A 23,363-nucleotide genomic window follows, 5' to 3' on the forward strand; every position below is an offset into this window, starting at 1 on the left:
GGCTGTGAGCACAGCGGCCGGAAAGCAGAGCGGTGACGTCACGGCTCTGCTTTCCGGCTGCCCGGCGCTCACAGCCAGACCAGAGAAGCAGAGCGCCGAGGACAGACAGCGGTAGGTAAGTATGTAGCATTTGTTTTTTTACTTTTTAGGATGGTAACCAGGGTAAACATCGGGTTACTAAGCGCGGCCCTGCGCTTAGTAACCCGATGTTTACCCTGGTTACCGGGGACCTCGGGATCGTTGGTCGCTGGAGAGCTGTCTGTGTGACAGCTCTCCAGCGACAAACAGCGACGCTGCAGCGATCCGGATCGTTGTCGGTATCGCTGCAGCGTCGCTTAGTGTGACGGTACCTTTACACTATGGCTGGTCCGAATAACTATAGCAATTGTTACCATCCACCTCTCGTGTCTCCCCTTTTCCTCATAGATTGTAAGCTTGCGAGCAGGGCCCTCATTCCTCCTGGTATCTGTTTTGAACTGTGATTTCTGTTATGCTGTAATGTCTATTGTCTGTACAAATCCCCTCTATAAATTGTAAAGTGCTGCGGAATGTGTTGGCGCTATATAAATAAGAATTATTATTGTTTATTTTACTTACTTTTATAGCACCATTAATTCCACAACTCTTTACAATTGTCAACTATTCTTGTTTGCTACCTGTTCGCAGAGGTTGGCACCATCGTCGACTAGCCCTGGTTGTCCTCGCCATCTCCACAGCCTCCCCGCAGCAGATTCCTCCTGCGGAATGCAGATTCACCCTAGCAGCCTCCACCAATGGGACGCAGACTCCCCGCAACAGATTCCCCCTGCAGGACGCAGACTCACCCTAGCAATCTCCACCTGCTGGCTGCACACTCCCCTTAGCACCCTTACCCTACTAGCCTCCCCTCACCCTGTTGGACGTGGCCCCCAGTTCCCACTAGCCTCGCCCTGGGCCCTGTTGGATGTGGCTCCAGTCCATGACTGGCTGCCACATCCAGCAGGGCCCAGGGAAGGCTAGAGGGCTGCAGGGCAAAGGGGGAGGCTAGTGGGGACTTGGGGCTGCAGGGCCCAGGGGGGAGGCTAAATGGCTGCAGGGCCCAGGGGGAGGATAGTGGGGACTTGGGGCTGCAGGGCCCAGGGGGGAGGCTAAAGGGCTGCAGGGCCCAGGGGGAGGATAGTGGGGACTTGGGGCTGCAGGGCCCAGGGGGAGGCTACTGGGGGCTGCAGAGTCCAGCGGGAGGCTAGTGGGGACTGGGGGGCTGCAGGGTCCAGGGGGAGGCAGCGGCTAGTGGGGGCTGCAGGGCCTAGGGGGAGGCTAGTGGGGACTGTGGGGCTGCAGGGTCCAGGGGGAGGCAGTGGCTAGTGGGGGCTGCAGGGCCAAGGGGGGAGGCTAGTGGGGGCTGCAGGGCCCCGAGGGGAGATTGGTGGGGGCTGGGGGCTGCATGGTCCAGGGGGAGGCTAGTGGGACTGGGGGCTGCAGGGCCCAGAGGGGAGGCTAGTGGGGACTGGAGGTTGCATGGTCCAGGGGGAGGCTAGTGGGGACTGGGGGGCTGCAGGGTCCAGGGGGAGGCAGCGGCTAGTGGGGGCTGCAGGGTCCAGGGGGAGGCAGTGGCTAGTGGGGGCTGCAGGGCCCAGGGGGGAGGCTAGTGGGGGCTGCAGGGCCCCGAGGGGAGACTGGTGGGGGCAGGGGGCTGCATGGTCCAGGGGGAGGCTAGTGGGACTGGGGGCTGCAGGGCCCAGAGGGGAGGCTGGTGGGGACTGGAGGTTGCATGGTCCAGGGGGAGGCAGCGGCTAGTGGGGGCTGCAGGGCCCAGGGGGGAGGCTAGTGGGGGCTGTAGGGCCCCGAGGGGAGACTGGTGGGGGCTGGGGGCTGCATTGTCCAGGGGGAGGCTAGTGGGACTGGGGGCTGCAGGGCCCAGAGGGGAGGCTAGTGGGGACTGGAGGTTGCATGGTCCAGGGGGAGGCAGCGGCTAGTGGGGGCTGCAGGGCCCCGAGGGGAGGCTAGTGGGGGCTGTAGGGCCCCGAGGAGAGACTGGTGGGGGCTGGGGGCTGCATGGTCCAGGGGGAGGCTAGTGGAACTGGGGGCTGCAGGGCCCAGGGGGGAGGCTAGTGGGGGCTGCAGGGCCCAGGGGGGAGGCTAGTGGGGGCGGCAGTCCCACTCCCCACTATTCTCCCACTGAACCCTGTAGGATGCAGCCCCCACTCGCCTTCCCTCATGAGCCACACACTGCCAGGCGCAGCCACCTAAAGCCTCATCTGCTCATGAGACTCAGAGAGACTGGCCGCAGTGCACTCTCCTAACTCTGCCTGCCTGACAGCCCGCTGCCTCCCCCTCCTCCCCCTACTTTATCCGTCGACACCTGGCACACCGCCAAAATTGGACCCCAAAATTTGTTGCCCAATTTGTCCTGAGTGCGATGATACACCATATGTGGGGGAAACCACTGATTGGGCGCATGGGAGGGTTCGGAAGGGAAGGAGTGCCATTTGAATGCAGAATTAGATGGAATGGTCTGCAGGTGTCACATTGCGTTTGCAGAGCCCCTAATGTACCTAAACAGTAGAAACCCCCCACAAGTGACACCATTTTGGAAAGTAGACCCCCTATGGAACTTATCTACATGTGTGGTGAGCACTTTGACCCACCAAGGGCTTCACAGAAGTTTATAATGGAGAGCCGTAAAAATAAAACAAAAAATTTTTCCCGCAAAAATTATTTTTTAGCCCCCAGTTTTGTATTTTCCCGAGGGTAACAGGAGAAATTGGACCCCAAAATTTGTTGTCCAATTTGTTCTGAGTGCGCTGATACTCCATATGGGGGGGGGAACCACTGTTTGGGCGCATAGGAGGGCTCGGAAGGGAAGGAGCTCCACTTGGAATGCAGGCTTAGATGGAATGGTCTGCAGGTGTCACATTGCATTTGCAGAGCCCCTAATGTACCGAAACAGTAGAAACCCCCACAAGTGACACCATTTTGGAAACTAGACCCCCTAAGGAACTCATCTAGATGTGTTGTGAGAGCTTTGATCCCCCAAGTGTTTCACTACAGTTTGTAACGCAGAGCCGTGAAAATTGAAAAAAAAATCTTTCCCCCAAAAATTATTTTTTAGCCCCCAGTTTTGTATTTTCCCGAGGGTAAGAGGAGAAATTTGACCCCAAAAGTTGTTGTCCAATTTGTCCTGAGTACGCTGATACCCCATATGTTGGGGTAAACCCCTGTTTGGGCACACGGGAGAGCTCGGAAGGGAAGGAGCACTGTTTTACTTTTTCAATGCAGAATTGGCTGGAATTGAGATCGGACGCCATGTCGGGTTTGGAGAGCCCCTGATGTGCCTAAACAGTGGAAACCCCCCAATTATAACTGAAACCCTAATCCAAACACACCCCTAACCCTAATCCCAACAGTAACCCTAACCACACCTCTAACCCTGACACACACCTAACCCTAATCCCAACCCTATTCCCAACTGTAAATGTAATCTAAACCCTAACCCTAACTTTAGCCCCAACCCTAACCGTAACTTTAGCCCCAACCCTAACTGTAGCCTTAACCCTAGCCCCAACCCTAACTTTAGCCCCAACCCAAACTGTAGCCCTAACCCTAGCCCTAACCATAGCCCTAACCCTAACTTTAGCCCCAACCCTAACTGTAGCCTTAACCCTAGCCCTAACCATAGCCCTAACCCTAGCCCTAACCCTAACCCTAGCCCTAACCCTAGCCCTAACCCTAGCCCTAGCCCTAGCCCTAACCCTAGCCCTAACCCTAGCCCTAGCCCTAACCCAAACCCTAACCCTAGCCCTAACCCTAACCCTAGCCCTAACCCTAGCCCTAGCCCAAACCCTAACCCTAGCCCTAACCCTAGCCCTAACCCTAGCCCTAATGGAAAAATGGAAATAAATACATTTTTTAAATTTTTCCCTAACTAAGGGGGTGATGAAGGGGGGTTTGATTTACTTTTATAGTGGGTTTTTTAGCGGATTTTTATGATTGGCAGCCGTCACACACTGAAAGATGCTTTTTATTGCAAAAAATATTTTTTGCGTTACCACATTTTGAGAGCTATAATTTTTCCATATTTTGGTTCACAGAGTCATGTGAGGTCTTGTTTTTTGCGGGACGAGTTGACGTTTTTATTGGTATCATTTTCGGGCACGTTACATTTTTTGATCGCCTTTTATTCCGATTTTTGCGAGGCAGAATGACCAAAAACCAGCTATTCATGAATTTCTTTTGGGGGAGGCGTTTATACCGTTCCGCGTTTGGTAAAATTGATAAAGCAGTTTTATTCTTCGGGTCAGTACGATTACAGCGACACCTCATTTATATCATTTTTTTATGATTTGGCGCTTTTATACGATAAAAACTATTTTATAGAAAAAATAATTATTTTTGCATCGCTTTATTCTCAGGACTATAACTTTTTTTTTTTTTGCTGATGATGCTGTATTGTGGCTCGTTTTTTGCGGGACAAGATGACGCTTTCAGCAGTATCATGGTTATTTATATCTGTCTTTTTGATCGCGTGTTATTCCACTTTTTGTTCGGCGGTATGATAATAAAGCGTTGTTTTTTGCCTCGTTTTTATTTTTTTTTCTTACGGTGTTTACTGAAGGGGTTAACTAGTGGGCCAGTTTTATAGGTCGGGCCGTTACGGACGTGGTGATACTAAATTTGTGTACTTTTATTGTTTTTTTTTTTATTTAGATAAAGAAATGTATTTAGGGGAATAATATTTTTTTTTTTTTTCATTATTTAGGAATATTTTTTTTTATTTTTTTTTACACATTTTGAAATTTTTTTTTAAACTTTTTTACATTGTCCCAGGGGGGGACATCACAGATCAGTGATCTGACAGTGTGCACAGCACTCTGTCAGATCACTGATCTGACATGCAGCGCTGCAGCCTTCACAGTGCCTGCTCTGAGCAGAGGTGAGACCCTCGCAGCAACGCGATCACATCGCGTTGCTGCGGGGGGCTCAGGGAAGCCCGCAGGGAGCCCCCTCCCTGCGGGAAGCTTCCCTATACCGCCGGCACATCGCGATCATCTTTGATCGCGGTGTGCCAGGGGTTAATGTGCCGGGGGCGGTCCGTGACCGCTCCTGGCACATAGTGCCGGATGTCAGCTGCGATAAACAGCTGACACCCGGCCGCGATCGGCGGCGCTCCCCCCGTGAGCGCCGCCGATCGCGCTGGACGTACTATCCCGCCGTGGTCATGGGGGCCCACCCCACCTCGACGGGATAGTACGTCCCATGTCAGAAAGGAGTTAACATTGGGTACACAGGGACATGCGTTGTATGTGGATGCATCGATTAGACGTGCCTGCCGAATGCAAGAAAATGCAACATGTTGCGTTCGACTGGCATGGCAAACCAACGCACGCGGATGCATTCGCATAAAATGCGTGTCCCTGCGTACCCAATGTTAAAGATAGGTATGCAGGATGCATGCGGAAGTAGGCTAGGTGGAGCTTAAGGAAAGAAGTCTGCAGCACCACTCTGCAGACTCAAACGCTAATGTGAACTTTGCCTAAGCGATAACTGATTGATCTCTGGGATCTCTCCATTGGGAACCTCCCATTCCTGAGAATGGGGCTCTGCAGAGTCCGATCTGAATGGAGTAGAGGTCGAGCAGGAGCAATTCACTCCCTCCATTCTCGGTGGGACTGCTGGAAATTGCTGTGCAAAGTATTTGGCTGTCATTAGAAGTCTCTTAGAAAATGAATGTAGACGAGCTGCATGTACTTTTAATCTGCTGCAATTAGATAGAGATCTTTTGATCACCATTGTTGGGAGGTAGGTGGGGTCTCAGCCGTTGGACTCCCAGAGAGCAATAAGCTTATTCCTTACCCTATCCATATTATATCGATAGTTGATAAAGATAACATATACTTAGTACAACCTCTTTAAGCCTTACACAATTCTCATCGACATTAAGATGCCTAGGATCGTAAACTAAGTTTTGGTACGATTACCTTCACTGGTTGCATAAGGGCTTATGTACATGGCTATATTATCTCTGAATTTGTACAATTTTATGAGGAGACAGAGTTTTACTGCCTAATACTATACAAAACCACTAAAAAAGCAATCGTTTCATGCTCCTGCAGACTTCAAATGTATGGAGGAATTCTTCCCTAGAAGCATTAAATATATCTGTGCACATAACATTTGCCAGTGCATGGAGAGTAGTGCATGGTGGTTGGTTCTGTAAGCTGCCATACAAACTTTGTGTGCAACACTGCCTAGCAAGATTTGAGTCTCTAAATCATAGTCATTAAATTCTATCAGATTATATGTGGTGGTCGATCTTGCACATCTCTGGTCCACTGGATGAATGGAGCGGAAATGTTCATAACACTGGTCAACTCAAAAAAATCATCAGCAAAGGTAATATGTCTGTTTTATGGAGTTGTGCTGATTCCAAAAATATGCTTAGTTTCTGAGATGGAAGTATTTTTGTTATTACGCTACTTCTGCATTTTCAATGTATGTGGTTTTTCCTCTGTTATTCTCATTTGTTTGCTTGTCTTACTTAATTGTAAATTTTCTTACAGGGTCAAAATCAGTAAAGGTTTTAGTGAGTTTTGTGGGAAGGAGTATTGACAGTGCAGTCAACCAATGACTAACTTATGAGGCGGTAAGATTTGAGTCAGTCAGAAAAGGATGGTGATGGCAGCAAGGACTGGTGTGTGAGACTCTGACAGGAAACAGGCCTCTACAGGGATCTGAGCCCTGCCACAGGGAGATAGAAGGGAAGGCAGCGGACAGCCACCATTGTGAGAGGATTTTCACTGCATTTCTGGGAGGGCAAGTCGCCTCCGAGGGAAGAAAACAGCTCAGCCACTGAAATGTAACTGAATGAGGGTCTCCACAGAGAGAGAACCTGAAAGCAGCCAATATCACAATGAGAAACTGCCTGTCTGCAAATGTTCATCTGTAAGGAATAGGCCGACCCATTTACCTCACAACTGTATATAGTTATCTACCAGATTAACTCCAGTAAAATCAGTTTTAAATACAAGCTGCCTCTGTCGTCTCTGGGGAAATATCTACATATAGTAGGCCGGCTCATCGAATTCTTTTTTTTTTGTTTGTCACCACTATTGAACTGAACTTACTCTACTATTTCATCTGATTTAAAGGAGAAAAATGGCCCGGCCCTGTATCAATCATTCGAACAGATTCTGCTATGTGTGTGGTTCTTTTACACCAAAAGGCCAAGTATGTTCAATCACTCATGACATGATATTAAAAAGATGTACCAGATGCACTTTAAGTATCCACTTGGTGATCAAAACAAAAGCTGGGCCCCTCATGTGATATGCTCACGTTATTCAAATGGTCTTTGTGACTGGTTGAATATGAGGAAAGTGGCTATGCCATTTGCTGTTCCCATGATTTGGAAAGAATCCAAAAATCATAGTGATGACTGTTACATTTGATTTGTCAAACTGAAGGGCTTTTCTACAAAGAGCAAACATAAGATTAATTACCCTGAACTTGAATCTGAGATTAGGCCAGTTCCACAGGATGGTACCTTGCCAGTTTCTGTACCACCGTTGTCTGGATTGGATGAAAATGAAGTAAAATATGAAGACTATGGAGTTGAAGTTACTGGCAAAGTCATGGAGACCTCAAGTAAAGATGAGTATGTACCTGATGGAGCAGCCGAGCAGCCAGAATGCTTTAATCAACATGAATTAAATGATCTCATCACAGATCTTTCACTGTTAAAAGACAAAGCTGAACTTCTTGCATCTAGGTGGAAACAGAGGAATCTTCTTCATGATGATGTCAAAGTGTGTTATTACCAAAACAGAAGTAACACTTTATCACAATGTTTCACAGTTGATGGACCAATGGTGTACGGTAACAATGTGAATGGCCTCTTTGAAGAACTGAATCAAGAGTATTTTGTTGCAGATTGGTGATTGTTTATTGACTCATCCCAGAGACGTTTGAAAGCAGTGTTGCTTCACAATGGAAATATGAAACCACCAATCCTTATTGTTCACTCATTTCAAATATAGGAAAGTTATGAAAATCTGTCAGTTGTTTTGGATGCTATACAATATAAGCATCATCAATGGAATATCTGTGGAGAGTTGAAAGGAATTGGTCTGCTAATGGGAATGCAAGGAGATTTCACAAAATGTTGTTGCTTCTTGTGTTCATGGGATAGTAGAAATACAGTAGAGCATTATGTTCATCGTGATTGGGGACAGAGAAACATCTATGCTCCAGGTGGAGACAATGTTCAGCATAATCCTTTAGTTACCCCATTAAAAATCTTTCTTCCTCTACTACATATAAAGTTGGGATTGATTAAAAATTTTGTGAAAGTCATGGCAAAGACAAATTCACAAGGGTTCCATTACATTTCACAGAAATTCTCCAGCAAAACTGAAGGAAGGGTTATTTGTTGGGCCTCAGATCAGAGAGATTATGAGAAAAGATGTGTTTGAAGGAACTCTAAATGATAATGAAATGAAATCTTGGATAAGCTTCTCAAGTGGATCTGTGAAAACTTCTTAGAAAAAAAATCTCCGGAATATGTTGAAGGTGTTGAGGAACTGCTATATGCATACCAGTTTCTTGGATGTCGCATGTCTCTGAAAATGTACTTTTTGCATTGACATTTAGAATTCTTCCCTCAAAATCTTAGGGATGTAAGTGATGAACAAGGTGAGTGGTTTCACCAGGACATTAAAGTAATGGAACACCGCTATCAGGTTTTTGGAATGACTCAATGATGGCAGATTACTGTTGGATGTTATAATGGGGGGAAAAAAGTATTTAGTCAGCCACCAATTGTACAAGTTCTCCCACTTAAAAAGATGAGAGAGTCCTGCAATTGATATCATATGTAGACCACAACTATGAGAGTCAAAATGAGAAAACAAATCCAGAAAATCACCTTGTCTGATTTGACAAGATTTATATTGCAAATTATGGCGGAAAAAGAGTATTTGGTCATCAACAAAAGTTAATCTCTATATTTTGTTATATCTTCCTTTGGTGGCAAAGACAGAGGTCAAATGTTTTCTGTAAGTCTTCACAAGGTTGGCACACACTGTTGGTGGTATGTTGGCCCATTCCTCCATGCAGATCTTCTCTAGAGCAGTGATGTTTTGGGCTTGTAGCTGGGCAACACAGACTTTCAACTCCCTTCAAAGGTTTTCTATAGGATTGAGATCTGGAGACTGGCTAGGCCACTCCAAGGCCTTCATATGCTTCTTATGAAGCCACTACCATTGCCCTGGTGGTGTGTTTGGGATCATTATCATGCTGAAAGACCCATCCAGGTTTCATCTTCAATGCCTTTGATGTTGCAAGGAGGTTTGCATTCAAAATCTCAAGATACATGGCCACATTCATTCTTTCATGTATACGGACCTGTCGTCCTGGTCCCTTTGCAGAGAAACAGCCCCAAAGCATGATGTTGCCTCCCTCATGCTTCACAATAGGTATGGTGTTCTTTGGATGCACCTCAGCATTCTGTCTCCACCAAACACAACAAGTTTTGTTTCTACCAAACAGTTCTACTTTGGTTTCATGAGACCATATGACATTCTTCCAATACTCTTCTGGATAATCCAAATGCACTCAAGCAAACTTCAGAAGGGCCCGGACATGTACTGGCTTAAGCAGAGGGACATGTCTGGCATTGCAGGATCTGAGTCCCTGGCAGCATAGTGTGTTACTGATGGTAGCCTTTGTTACGGTGGTCCCAGATCTCTGCAGGTCATTCACTATAACCAACATTGGTTATTCTTGGTCCTTGTTGCCATCTGTCGACATTCAGCCTAGACTCTTCGGTCTCATGTGACCCTCTACGTCACGCCTGGTCCTGCTCCAATCACCGCTCACCAGGGGAAAGTGACCATCCCTGGTTACCAGGATTCACAAAGACCACCGGACGTATCTATCGCCTGCATCGCAAAGGACGAACCAGCAGCCCCCATGTCCACACGAGCTCCACGCAAGGTAAAACAGCACGTAGACATCAGATTTCCGACCCGGCTTATCTGACTTATGCGTGCCTCAATGGCATATTAACAGAAGCTCTGCCACCGGCCGGGGCAGCTTCTGGTTGTTTGAATTTCAGGAAAACCATGCATGCTTTATAACTGTCTCTACCAGTTTTTTCCATCATTCCGCAACACAAAGGATTGTGAAACTTTGGATGAGATTTTATATAAAAGAACTGTGGACTATTTCAACACTCCTACATAATTGTTCAGTTGCCCTTTTTGTTTGATTCCAACGTATTTCTCTCGGTGCATATATAACCCCTTTCTTCCAGATACAGGAATAACATCCAGGGGTCACCAACCCCTTTCTGTTGTACACATTCCTTTTCCATACAGTTGGGTAAAAGCACAATTATTCCATGGGCTAAGTGCAATCTCTTCCTATATTCCAGTTCATCTATAACCCTAATCCGTTGTATACACCTATGTATAACTGTTCTGAGTGCACTTAAGAAGTGGGGTAAAGTGCAATCACCAAACGGGCAAAGTGCAATTTGTTTCTCTATTGTAGCTTGCTTGTACACCAGTGCAACACTCCCAGTAAATGATTTTTTCTTCTCTTTCTAAGATCTTTTTTATCACCATTATAATACTTTCTAGTTTATACTGTATTTTTCCTTTATGAGTGGCCTTTCAGCTCATGTTGATATAGTACTCGTTTCACTGTGGATATTGACACAATCTTACCAGCTTCTGCAATCATCTTCACAAGGTCTTTTGCTTTTGTCCTTGGGCTGATATGCACATGTTGGACCAAAGCACGTTCAACTCTGGGACACAGAACCTGTCCCCTTCCTGATCAGTGTGATAGCTGGACATTCCCATCTTGTTTGTACTTGTGTAAATTGTTTGTACAGATGAACGAGGCACCTTCAGGTTTCTTGGAATTGTATCCAAGGTTGAGCCACACTTGTGCAAGTCCACAATTCTCTTCCTGATTTCTTGGCTGATTTCTTGAGACTTTCACATTATGGCACACAAAGAAGCAGTGTGCTTCAGGTGTGCATTAAAATACATCCACCGGTGTGTCTCTAATTACCTTAGGATGTTTCCAAAAAACATATTAGAAGCTTCCAAACACATGACATCATCATATGCGCAGTCCAGAATTGAGGCATAGTAATCTTAGTGTATGTAAACTTTTGACTTTGCAGTAAGTAATAAAAATGCCTGAAAACATTATCTCTGTCTCATTACTCTGGCATTTTTACAAATAATAACTTTGGCAAACCTTATTGACCTAAAATGGGAAAGGTTTATTCTGATTTCATGTCAGATATTGAGAAAAACATGCATATGTGTCTTTTTATATAGTGTATGTAAACTTCTAGTTTCAATTGTAGACATTTGTTGCCAAAAATTAGAATATCTGTCTGTATGTGCCAGCTGCAAGGAATTGAGCTCTACAGTGGGTATGGAAAGTATTCAGACCCCTTTAAATTTTGCACTCTTTGTTTCATTGCAGCCATTTGGTAAATTCAAAAAAGTTCATTTTTTTTCTTATTAAGGTACACTCTGCACCGCATCTTGACTGAAAAAAAAACAGAAATGTAGCAATTTTTGCAAGTTTAATAAAAAGAAAACTGAAATATCACATGGTCATAAGTATTCAGATCCTTTGCTCAGACACTCTTATTTAAGTTACATGCTGTCCATTTCCTTTTGATCCTCCTTGAGATAGTTCTACTCCTTCATTGGAGTCCAGAGATGGGGTGCAGAGTATACATTATTGAGAAAAAAATGAACTTTTTTGAATTTACCAAATGGCTGCAATGAAACAAAGAGTGAGAAATAGGGGTCTGAATACTTTCTGTACCTACTGTATTATGGGAGTTATGGAAAAAGTCTAGCACAGTCCGCTCGGTTGTGTCTGCGGTTCCAACTTCCTGTTACCAGCACGTAAAGACAGATATTCTCATCTTAGCCATGAATTTCTGATGTAAAATAGGAATAATGACTTAAAGACAAACTTTGAAAAGGTTTTTAGAGTCTAAACTAACATATTATACAGTAGGTAAAGCATCTAAAACATTGATTATGCCTATGCCTTTGTATTATAAATCTGTTTCTCTATTTTGTAGGAATCTATCTTTATGGCAATGACTTGGAAGTGAAGGGGACCTGGTTTGTACTTACAGAACTCAGGCCTTTCTTCCTACTCGTCCTCCAGTTGTCCGCCTTCTGTCAGTGGCCTATAGATAACACTTCTCCGTCACCTGCTCCGCCTCCCAAGACCTCACTCGGGTGTAGTCATTCCCTAAGATGTCTCCTGTGCCTTAAAGTCCTGCTGATATTGCAAGAGTTGGACTATCAATCTGGGTATACACTGCCTCGCTAGGAATGACGGCACCTGCACGAGATCTTGGGTTGGGGTGCAGGTCACAGAGAAGAGTAACCTGTCAGTCACTGACTGAAGGATGTCAACAGGAGGAGAAAGAGGGGAGCAGGCAGGAGAGGTGTAAGTGCTGAGCCCCCTTCAACTGTGAGCTTATTTGCATAAACATCCACCAATAGGTTTCTAGAAAATTGAGAAATGGGCTTACAATAAAAAAGGATTTGACATAATAAACATTTAAAATTATTTAAATAATTACGTTAGTTTAGGGTCTGACCGGTTACTGTATTGGTAGAACTTGAACAGGCCCAGTTTAACTACAAGTGCACTCATGATTCTAAAATAATCTCATTTACAGCAGAAGACAGACTGAATGGATGGAAACACTGGACACAAATGAGAAAAAATATTATTATAGAACTTTGGGTCTGAATTTGATTAACAGCACAGAAAGGAAAACGGAAATGGACTTCAGAGAATACTTCTAACCATATTGTAGTGCTCCTCCCACATGTAATTGCATTTCAATGTTAGATGTTTTTGCAAACACCACATCAATAAAGTCTATTCGTTTTTTTGCCAACCAATAGGAAAAACACGCTAATAGCTAGTGAATCCAAAGTTTCCTCCATATAGGTTTGTTTCTGCTGGTCCTTTGAGACCAATATTGTGTTGGAGCCTGAGCCTACTAGAAGATTTTCTGGTGGTCTAGACCAGGGGTCCCCAACTCCAGTCCTCAAGGCCCACCAACAGGTCATGTTTTCAGGATTTCCTTTGCATTGCACAGGTGATGCAATTATTACCTGGGCAAGACTAAGGAAATCCTGAAAACATGACATGTTGGTGGGCCTTGAGGACTGGAGTTGGGGACCCCTGGTCTAGACTGAACATGAGTACAGTGACCACTTAAGTAAAGTTGGACTCACAGACATTTATTTGGTAAATGGGGATTAAGCAAAGATTCAGCTAACAGACTTTTCACATCAAGGACTGTGCCATTTTCACATATACCGGAACATTAACTGTTACAATAAGTTCAAAAATACCTTTCCAGGAAGATGAGAGTTGCACTTTGTAACATTAAGACCTTGCAATTCAGTTTTGGCATCTGGAGTGATTACTAAGGAGTCTTCAGTACTGTAAGATTGACTGACGCCTGTAAACCAGCATCGCAATTTCAAAATGTGACACCCAGTCATCAGGATGAGATAAAAATGATAAAGAATGTACTGTCCCTGCATTCCAAGGAGAATGGGAATTTGCGGATGACCTTTCATTTTGGTATTTGTCCTTCAAGGTAGTTGTAATGAATTGAAGTTAGAGCTTATACACAGGGCACTATTAGTACTGCAAGGCAGACATCTGAGTAAGGGCTTATATACACGACTGTATTATCTCCACATGCCTCCACGTGCTTGAGGAGACATAAAGAGTTTTATTGTCTAATATAGTACAAATCCACTAGAAAAACAATCATGGCATGTCCATAGGATTTCATGTGTAAAGGGCCCCAAATGCTAACAAATTGCACCACCACACAGAAACATCTACGTTGCACTTGCATGGGCTCAGTTCAGGATGTTAAACATCCGGGATTGTCAATATCGCAGTCCTTTGGTGCTTGTTTCCTAGCCTCTTTGCACAGGCTCAGGAAAAATAATGGGGTCAAAACGATCACTAATAAATCAATCTATCCTCATACAGTATCATGTTATCAGCAGCACATTTGCAGTTTGCACTGGGTGGTGTGCTGCTTGAAACAATGATTTTTGTTCTGGCATAAACAATAGGCAGCATTTTGTTCATTTGTTGGGTAATTGCTGATGTGTACACCTATGGACGCCCGTCTTTGCTACCGGTATTTATAAATGTGGATGCTAAACACACACAGTATGTGAGCACACACATGTATATACACATAACACACACATACACATAGAGCACATATATACAGATACATGTTTACACACAGCACATTCATACAGGCATGTTTGTATATACAGATACATGTATGCAGGGCACCTCCATACAGATGCATGCATACACAGAGCACACACATACCGACACATAGTATTATAGACCACAAGCACCCCTTTTAATAGTATAATTGGCCTCCACACCACCCTACAAACAGTAAAATTGGCTCCACACAGGCTTCACCACAGTATGATGGACCCCACACAAACCTTCGCCCTGTATAATTGTTCACATACAGTATAATGGCCTTCACATAGCCCTCCATGTAGTATAATAGCCACAAAAAAGCTCTTCAAATATTATAATGGCTGCCACATAGTCCTCCAAATATAATGGCTCTCCAAATACTATAATTGCCTCCAAATACTTTAATGGTCACCACACAGCCCTCTATATAGTTTAATGGGCCCCACAAAATACTCTATTATAATGGTCCCCACATTGCCATCCATATAATATAATTGCTCCATAGGTCTCCATATACTATAATGAGACCTATAGTCCTCTATATAGAATAAAAATAGTATAATGTACTCCTTATAGTCATCCATATAGTATAATGCACTCCTCATAGTCCTCTATATAATATAATGCACGCTCTGTTGTGATAGGCAATTCAGTATCACAATGGACATAGCGGTCAGAGCACATACAGTGATCTGACAATAACCCAAAATAATAGAACGAGCTCTGAGACGTGGGAACTCTGCAGACCGCAATCCCTAATCCTCTCCAAACAACACTAGAGGCAGCCGTGGATTGCGCCTAACGCTACCTATGCAACTCGGCACAGCCTGAGAAACTAACTAGCCTGAAGATAGAAAATAAGCCTACCTTGCCTCAGAGAAATACCCCAAAGGAAAAGGCAGCCCCCCACATATAATGACTTTGAGTTAAGCTGAAAAGACAAACGTAGGGATGAAATAGATTCAGCAAAGTGAGGCCCGACTTTCTTAACAGAGCGAGGATAGGAAAGATAACTTTGCGGTCCACACAAAACCCTAAAGAAAACCACGCAAAGGGGGCAAAAAAGACCCTCCGTACCGAACTAACGGCACGGAGGTACACCCTTTTCGTCCCAGAGCTTCCAGCAAAACAATTAGACAAGCTGGACAGAAAAAATAGCAAACAAATAGCAAAGAAGAACTTAGCTATGCAGAGCAGCAGGCCACAGGAATGATCCAGGGAAAAACAAGTCCAACACTGGAACATTGACAGGAAGCATGGATCAAAGCATTAGGTGGAGTTAAGTAGAGAAGCACCTAACGACCTCACCAGATCACCTGAGGGAGGAAACTCAGAAGCCGCAGTACCACTTTCCTCCACAAACGGAAGCTCCCAGAGAGAATCAGCCGAAGTACCACTTGTGACCACAGGAGGGAGCTCTGCCACAGAATTCAAAACAGTACCCCCCCCCTTGAGGAGGGGTCACCGAACCCTCACCAGAGCCCCCAGGCCGACCAGGATGAGCCACATGAAAGGCACGAACAAGATCGGGAGCATGGACATCAGAGGCAAAAACCCAGGAATTATCTTCCTGAGCATAACCCTTCCATTTAACCAGATACTGGAGTTTCCGTCTTGAAACACGAGAATCCAAAATCTTCTCCACAATATACTCCAATTCTCCCTCCACCAAAACCGGGGCAGGAGGGTCAACAGATGGAACCATAGGTGCCACGTATCTCCGCAACAATGACCTATGGAATACGTTATGTATGGAAAAGAATCTGGGAGGGTCAGACGAAAAGACACAGGATTAAGAACCTCAGAAATCCTATACGGACCAATGAAACGAGGTTTAAACTTAGGAGAGGAAACCTTCATAGGAATATGACGAGAAGATAACCAAACCAGATCCCCAACACGAAGTCGAGGACCCACACGGCGTCTGCGATTAGCGAAACATTGAGCCTTCTCCTGGGACAAGGTCAAATTGTCCACTACATGAGTCCAAATCTGCTGCAACCTGTCCACCACAGTATCCACACCAGGACAGTCCGAAGATTCAACCTGTCCTGAAGAGAAACGAGGATGGAACCCAGAATTGCAGAAAAAGGCGAAACCAAGGTAGCCGAGCTGGCCCGATTATTAAGGGCGAACTCAGCCAAAGGCAAAAAGGACACCCAGTCATCCTGATCGGCAGAAACAAAGCATCTCAGATATGTTTCCAAGGTCTGATTGGTTCGTTCGGTCTGGCCATTAGTCTGAGGATGGAAAGCCGAGGAAAAAGACAAGTCAATGCCCATCCTACCACAAAAGGCTCGCCAAAACCTCGAAACAAACTGGGAACCTCTGTCAGAAACGATATTCTCTGGAATGCCATGCAAACGAACCACATGCTGGAAGAACAATGGCACCAAATCAGAGGAGGAAGGCAATTTAGACAAGGATACCAGATGGACCATCTTAGAAAAGCGATCACAGACCACCCAAATGACTGACATCTTTTGAGAAACGGGAAGATCTGAAATAAAATCCATAGAGATATGTGTCCAAGGCCTCTTCGGGACCGGCAAGGGCAAAAGCAACCCACTGGCACGAGAACAGCAGGGCTTAGCCCGAGCACAAATCCCACAGGACTGCACAAAAGTACGCACATCCCGCGACAGAGATGGCCACCAAAAGGATCTAGCCACTAACTCTCTGGTACCAAAGATTCCAGGATGACCAGCCAACACCGAACAATGAACCTCAGAGATAACTTTATTCGTCCACCTATCAGGGACAAACAGTTTCTCCGCTGGACAACGATCAGGTTTATTAGCCTGAAATTTTTGCAACACCCGCCGCAAATCAGGGGAGATGGCAGACACAATTACTCCTTCCCTGAGGATACCCGCCGGCTCAGATAAACCCGGCGAGTCAGGCACAAAACCCCTAGACAGAGCATCCGCCTTCACATTTTTAGAGCCCGGAAGGTACGAAATCACAAAGTCAAAACGGGCAAAAAACAGCGACCAACGAGCCTGTCTAGGATTCAAACGCTTAGCAGACTCGAGATAAGTCAAGTTCTTATGATCAGTCAATACCACCACGCGATGCTTAGCTCCTTCAAGCCAATGACGCCACTCCTCGAATGCCCACTTCATGGCCAGCAACTCTCGGTTGCCCACATCATAATTTCGCTCAGCAGGCGAAAACTTCCTAGAAAAAAAAGTGCATGGTTTCATCACTGAGCAATCAGAACCTCTCTGCGACAAAACAGCCCCTGCTCCAATCTCAGAAGCATCAACCTCGACCTGGAACGGAAGAGAAACATCTGGTTGACACAACACAGGGGCAGAAGAAAAACGACGCTTCAAGTCTTGAAAAGCTTCCACAGCAGCAGAAGACCAATTGACCAAATCAGCACCCTTCTTGGTCAAATCGGTCAATGGTTTGGCAATACTAGAAAAATTGCAGATGAAGCGACGATAAAAATTAGCAAAGCCCAGGAACTTTTGCAGACTTTTCAGAGATGTCGGCTGAGTCCAATCATGGATGGCTTGGACCTTAACAGGATCCATCTCGATAGTAGAAGGGGAAAAGATGAACCCCAAAAATGAAACCTTCTGCACACCAAAGAGACACTTTGATCCCTTCACAAACAAAGAATTAGCACGCAGGACCTGAAAAACCGTTCTGACCTGCTTCACATGAGACTCCCAATCATCCGAGAAGATCAAAATGTCATCCAAGTACACAATCAGGAATTTGTCCAGGTACTCTCGGAAGATGTCATGCATAAAGGACTGAAACACTGATGGAGCATTGGCAAGTCCGAATGGCATCACTAGATACTCAAAATGACCCTCGGGCGTATTAAATGCAGTTTTCCATTCATCGCCTCGCCTGATTCGCACCAGATTATACGCACCACGAAGATCTATCTTGGTGAACCAACTAGCCCCCTTAATCCGAGCAAACAAATCAGATAACAATGGCAAGGGGTACTGAAATTTAACAGTGATCTTATTAAGAAGGCGGTAATCTATACAAGGTCTCAGCGAACCATCCTTCTTGGCTACAAAAAAGAACCCTGCTCCTAATGGCGACGATGACGGGCGAATATGCCCCTTCTCCAGGGATTCCTTCACATAACTGCGCATAGCGGTGTGCTCAGGCACGGATAAATTAAACAGTCGACCTTTTGGGAATTTACTACCAGGAATCAAATTGATAGCACAATCACAATCCCTATGCGAAGGTAGGGCATCGGACTTGGGCTCATCAAATACATCCCGGTAATCAGACAAGAACTCTGGAACCTCAGAAGGGGTGGATGACGAAATTGAAAGAAATGGAACATCACCATGTACCCCCTGACAACCCCAGCTGGACACCGACATGGATTTCCAATTCAATACTGGATTATGGGCTTGTAGCCATGGCAACCCCAACACGACCACATCATGCAGATTATGCAACACCAGAAAGCGAATAACCTCCTGATGTGCAGGAGCCATGCACATGGTCAGCTGGGTCCAGTATTGAGGCTTATTCTTGGCCAAAGGCGTAGCATCAATTCCTCTCAATGGAATAGGACACTGCAAGGGCTCCAAGAAAAACCCACAACGCTTAGCATATTCCAAGTCCATCAAATTCAGGGCAGCGCCTGAATCCACAAACGCCATGACAGAATACGATGACAAAGAGCAGATCAAGGTAACGGACAGAAGAAATTTTGACTGTACTGTACCAATGGTGGCAGACCTAGCGAACCGCTTAGTGCGCTTAGGACAATCAGAGATAGCATGAGTGGAATCACCACAGTAGAAACACAGCCCATTCAGACGTCTGTGTTCTTGCCGTTCAACTCTGGTCATAGTCCTATCGCACTGCATAGGCTCAGGTTTAATCTCAGGTAATACCGCCAAATGGTGCACAGATTTACGCTCACGCAAGCGTCGACCGATCTGAATGGCCAAAGACATAGACTCATTCAAACCAGCAGGCATAGGAAATCCCACCATGACATCCTTAAGGGCTTCAGAGAGACCCTTTCTGAATATAGCTGCCAGCGCAGATTCATTCCATTGAGTGAGCACGGACCACTTTCTAAATTTCTGGCAATATACCTCTATCTCATCCTGAGCCTGACAAAGAGCCAGCAAATTTTTTTCTGCCTGATCCACTGAATTAGGCTCATCGTACAGCAATCCAAGCGCCAGGAAAAACGCATCGATATTACTTAATGCAGGATCTCCTGACGCAAGAGAAAATGCCCAGTCCTGAGGGTCGCCACGCAAAAAAGAAATGACGATCCTAACCTATTGAACTGGGTCACCAGAGGAGCGAGGTTTCAAAGCCAGAAATAGTTTACAATTATTTTTGAAACTCAGAAATTTAGTTCTATCTCCAAAAAACAAATCTGGAATAGGAATTCTCGGTTCTAACAAAGAATTCTGAACCACAAAATCTTGAATATTTTGAACTCTTGCCATGAGCTGATCCACACATGAAGACAGACCTTTAATGTCTATTGCTACACCTGTGTCCTGAACCACCCAAATGTCTAGGGGAAAAAAAAGGCAAAACACAGTGCAAAGAAAAAAAAATGGTCTCAGAACTTCTTTTTTCCCTCTATTGAGAATCATTAGCACTTTTGGCTTCCTGTACTGTTGTGATAGGCAATTCAGTATCACAATGGACATAGCGGTCAGAGCACATACAGTGATCTGACAATAACCCAAAATAATAGAACGAGCTCCGAGACGTGGGAACTCTGCAGACCGCAATCCCTAATCCTCTCCAAACAACACTAGAGGCAGCCGTGGATTGCGCCTAACGCTACCTATGCAACTCGGCACAGCCTGAGAAACTAACTAGCCTGAAGATAGAAAATAAGCCTACCTTGCCTCAGAGAAATACCCCAAAGGAAAAGGCAGCCCCCCACATATAATGACTGTGAGTTAAGATGAAAAGACAAACGTAGGGATGAAATAGATTCAGCAAAGTGAGGCCCGACTTTCTTAACAGAGCGAGGATAGGAAAGATAACTTTGCGGTCTACACAAAACCCTAAAGAAAACCACGCAAAGGGGGCAAAAAAGACCCTCCGTACCGAACTAACGGCACGGAGGTACACCCTTTGCGTCCCAGAGCTTCCAGCAAAACAATTAGACAAGCTGGACAGAAAAAATAGCAAACAAATAGCAAAGAAGAACTTAGCTATGCAGAGCAGCAGGCCACAGGAATGATCCAGGGAAAAACAAGTCCAACACTGGAACATTGACAGGAAGCATGGATCAAAGCATTAGGTGGAGTTAAGTAGAGAAGCACCTAACGACCTCACCAGATCACCTGAGGGAGGAAACTCAGAAGCCGCAGTACCACTTTCCTCCACAAACGGAAGCTCCCAGAGAGAATCAGCCGAAGTACCACTTGTGACCACAGGAGGGAGCTCTGCCACAGAATTCACAACAACGCTCATAGTCATCCAGTGCAATAAACCCTCGGATTCTTCCTTAAAGTATAATGCAATCCCCATAGTCATCCATATGTTATAATTCACCCCCATTGTCCTACATATAGTATAATGCACCCCCATAGTCCTCCATTTAGGATAATGCACCCCATAATCTTCCATATAGTATAATGCCCCCCCCATAGTTCTTCACACAGTATAATGCACACCCATAGTCTCTCATACAGTACATGCACCCCAGAATCCTCTATATAGTATAATTCATACCCCAGAATTTTCCATATAGTATAACACAAACCCCATAGTGCTCTATGCAGTATAATGCATCCCATAGTCTTCCATATAGTATAATGAACCCCTATAGTCCTACATATAATATAATGCACCCCAATAGTCTTCCATACAGTAGTATGCACACCCCATAGTCCTCCATATAATGCACCCTCATAGTCCTCCATGTAGTATAATGTTCCCCCATGGTTATAGGATGTTTCACCCCCAGCAGTTCACTCCCAACAGTTTGCCCCCAGCAGTTGGCCCCCGGGGACATTTTGCCCCGCACATGATGACGGATGGGAATTCATGAATGACAAGGGTGCAAACATCCTGGGCGAACTGCTGGGGGCGAAACATCCAAATCCCAAAAAATGAACATGTCTCCATTTTTATTCACTGACCATTTGGTCTGCAAGAATATGGACATCAAGTGAGCCCTCTAGACTACAATGGGTACATGTTCTATCAGCAAAAAACACTGAAAGAACACATACGTAATTCACTGAGGTCTGAATGAGGCCTAACAATGCAAAGAAGCAGACTGTAATTTATAGAGGACTTCTAACCATAATATAACGTGCACCTTAATCCTAGATGTTTTAACATGCAAAATATCAATAAAATCGAATAAGATTATTGCCAACCCATAGATAAAAGAGTGAATATATTTTTTGCTCCAAATATGGCAGCTGGTTCCTGACGTTTAGGACCATTTCTGTGTCCAAGCCTGGACCCACTAGAAGATCTTCTGGCGGCCTAGACTTATCAAGCAACTGAGACACTGTCGAACTCACAGGCATCTATGGTAATTGGTAAATTAAGACTGTAAAAATCCAGCTGACTTTCATTCTAAGAACTGTGCCAATGACAAGGTGACATCCACTATGACTGAATGAATGTTATTTTCTCTGTCAATATAAAGAAGTATTTATCACTGACAAAAGCTAGACTTTAAGACTCAATTGGAGACATAATAATAATAATAATAATAATAATAATCTTTATTTTTATATAGCGCTAAAGTATTCTGCAGCACTTTATAGTTTGCACACATTATCATCGCTATCCCCAGTGGGGCTCACAATCTATATTCCCTATCATCCCTATCACATCGCTTTCTAAAACTGAATGTGGACAAAACAGAATTCATCATCTTTCCCCCTTCTCACTCTACCCCTCCATCAGACCTATCCATCAATGTCAATGGCTGCTCACTTTCCCCAGTCCCACACGCCCGGTGCCTCGGGGTGATCCTCGACTCTGCCCTCTCTTTCAAGCCACATATCCAAGCCCTTGCCTCCTCCTGCCATCTCAAACTCAAAAATATATCCCAGATCTGAGCATTCCTTGACCGCGACACCACAAAAACACTAGTGCATGCCCTTTATCATCTCCCGCCTTGACTACTGCAACCTCCTACTCTCTGGACTCCCCTCTAGCACTCTGGCACCACTCCAATCCATCCTACACTCTGCCGCCTGTCTAATATACCTGTCTCCCCGCTATTCCCCAGCCTCTCCCCTATGCCAAGCCCTTCACTGACTAACTATTGCCCAGAGACTCCAGTTCAAAACCCTCACAATGACATACAAAGCCATCCACAACCTGTCTCCTCCGTACATCTGTGACATGGTCTCCCGGTACTTACCTACATGCAACCTCAGATCCTCTCAATACCTCCTTCTCTACTCCCCTCTCATCTCTTCTTCCCACAATTGCATCCAAGTCATCTCCTGTTCTTCCCCCATACTCTGGAACGCTCTACCCAAACAAATCAGACTCTCGCCTACCATAGAAACATTCAAAAAGAACCTGAAGACTCACCTCTTTCGACAAGCCTACAGCCTGCAGTGATCCCCATCTTACTGAACCGCCACACAACCAGCTCTACCCTCTCCTAGTGTATCCTCACCCATCCCCTGCAGACTGTGAGCCCTCGCGGGCAGGGTCCTCCCTCCTTATGTACCTGTGTGCCTTGTTTTTTGCTCATGTTTAATGTATTTGTCTATATTTGCCCCGTATGCACATGTGAAGCGCCATAGAATAAATGGCACTATAAAAATGTATAATAATAATCATTATGTCTTTGGAATATGGGAGGAAACCCATGTAAACACGGGGAGAACATGCAAACTCCTTGCAGATGTTGTCCTTGGTGGGATTTGAACCCAGGACTCTAGTGTTGCAAGGCTGCAGTGCTAACCACTGAGCCACCGTGCTACCCCAATAGAAATGTTCTCCCTCGCAACAGAGGAAACAGTTACATTGTCAATATTGTTGGCGTGCATGCAGTATTTTGTCAGATGTGATTAAAGAGGCTAACTAATGAAAGCAGGTTGTTACCACAA

At 45.1% G+C, this 23,363-nt stretch overlaps 1 protein-coding gene across 2 annotated transcripts in view; it reads right to left on the minus strand.

Moving 5' to 3' along the window:
* Nucleotides 1–23,363, minus strand: part of TMEM207 (transmembrane protein 207) — a 72,736-nt gene that overhangs the window by 11,235 nt on the left and 38,138 nt on the right. Inside the window, exon 1 of one of the 2 annotated variants that reach the window (XR_011312452.1) lies at nucleotides 657–2,347. The exons of the other annotated variant lie outside the window; for it this stretch is intronic. The gene's annotated coding sequence lies outside the window, so the exon portion shown is untranslated. Of the gene's footprint in view, nucleotides 1–656; nucleotides 2,348–23,363 lie in introns of those variants that run through there. 2 annotated transcript variants of the gene reach the window in all.

The sequence above is a fragment of the Ranitomeya imitator genome, chromosome 5, assembly GCF_032444005.1.
Source record: "Ranitomeya imitator isolate aRanImi1 chromosome 5, aRanImi1.pri, whole genome shotgun sequence".
NCBI classification, from domain to species: domain Eukaryota; kingdom Metazoa; phylum Chordata; class Amphibia; order Anura; family Dendrobatidae; genus Ranitomeya; species Ranitomeya imitator.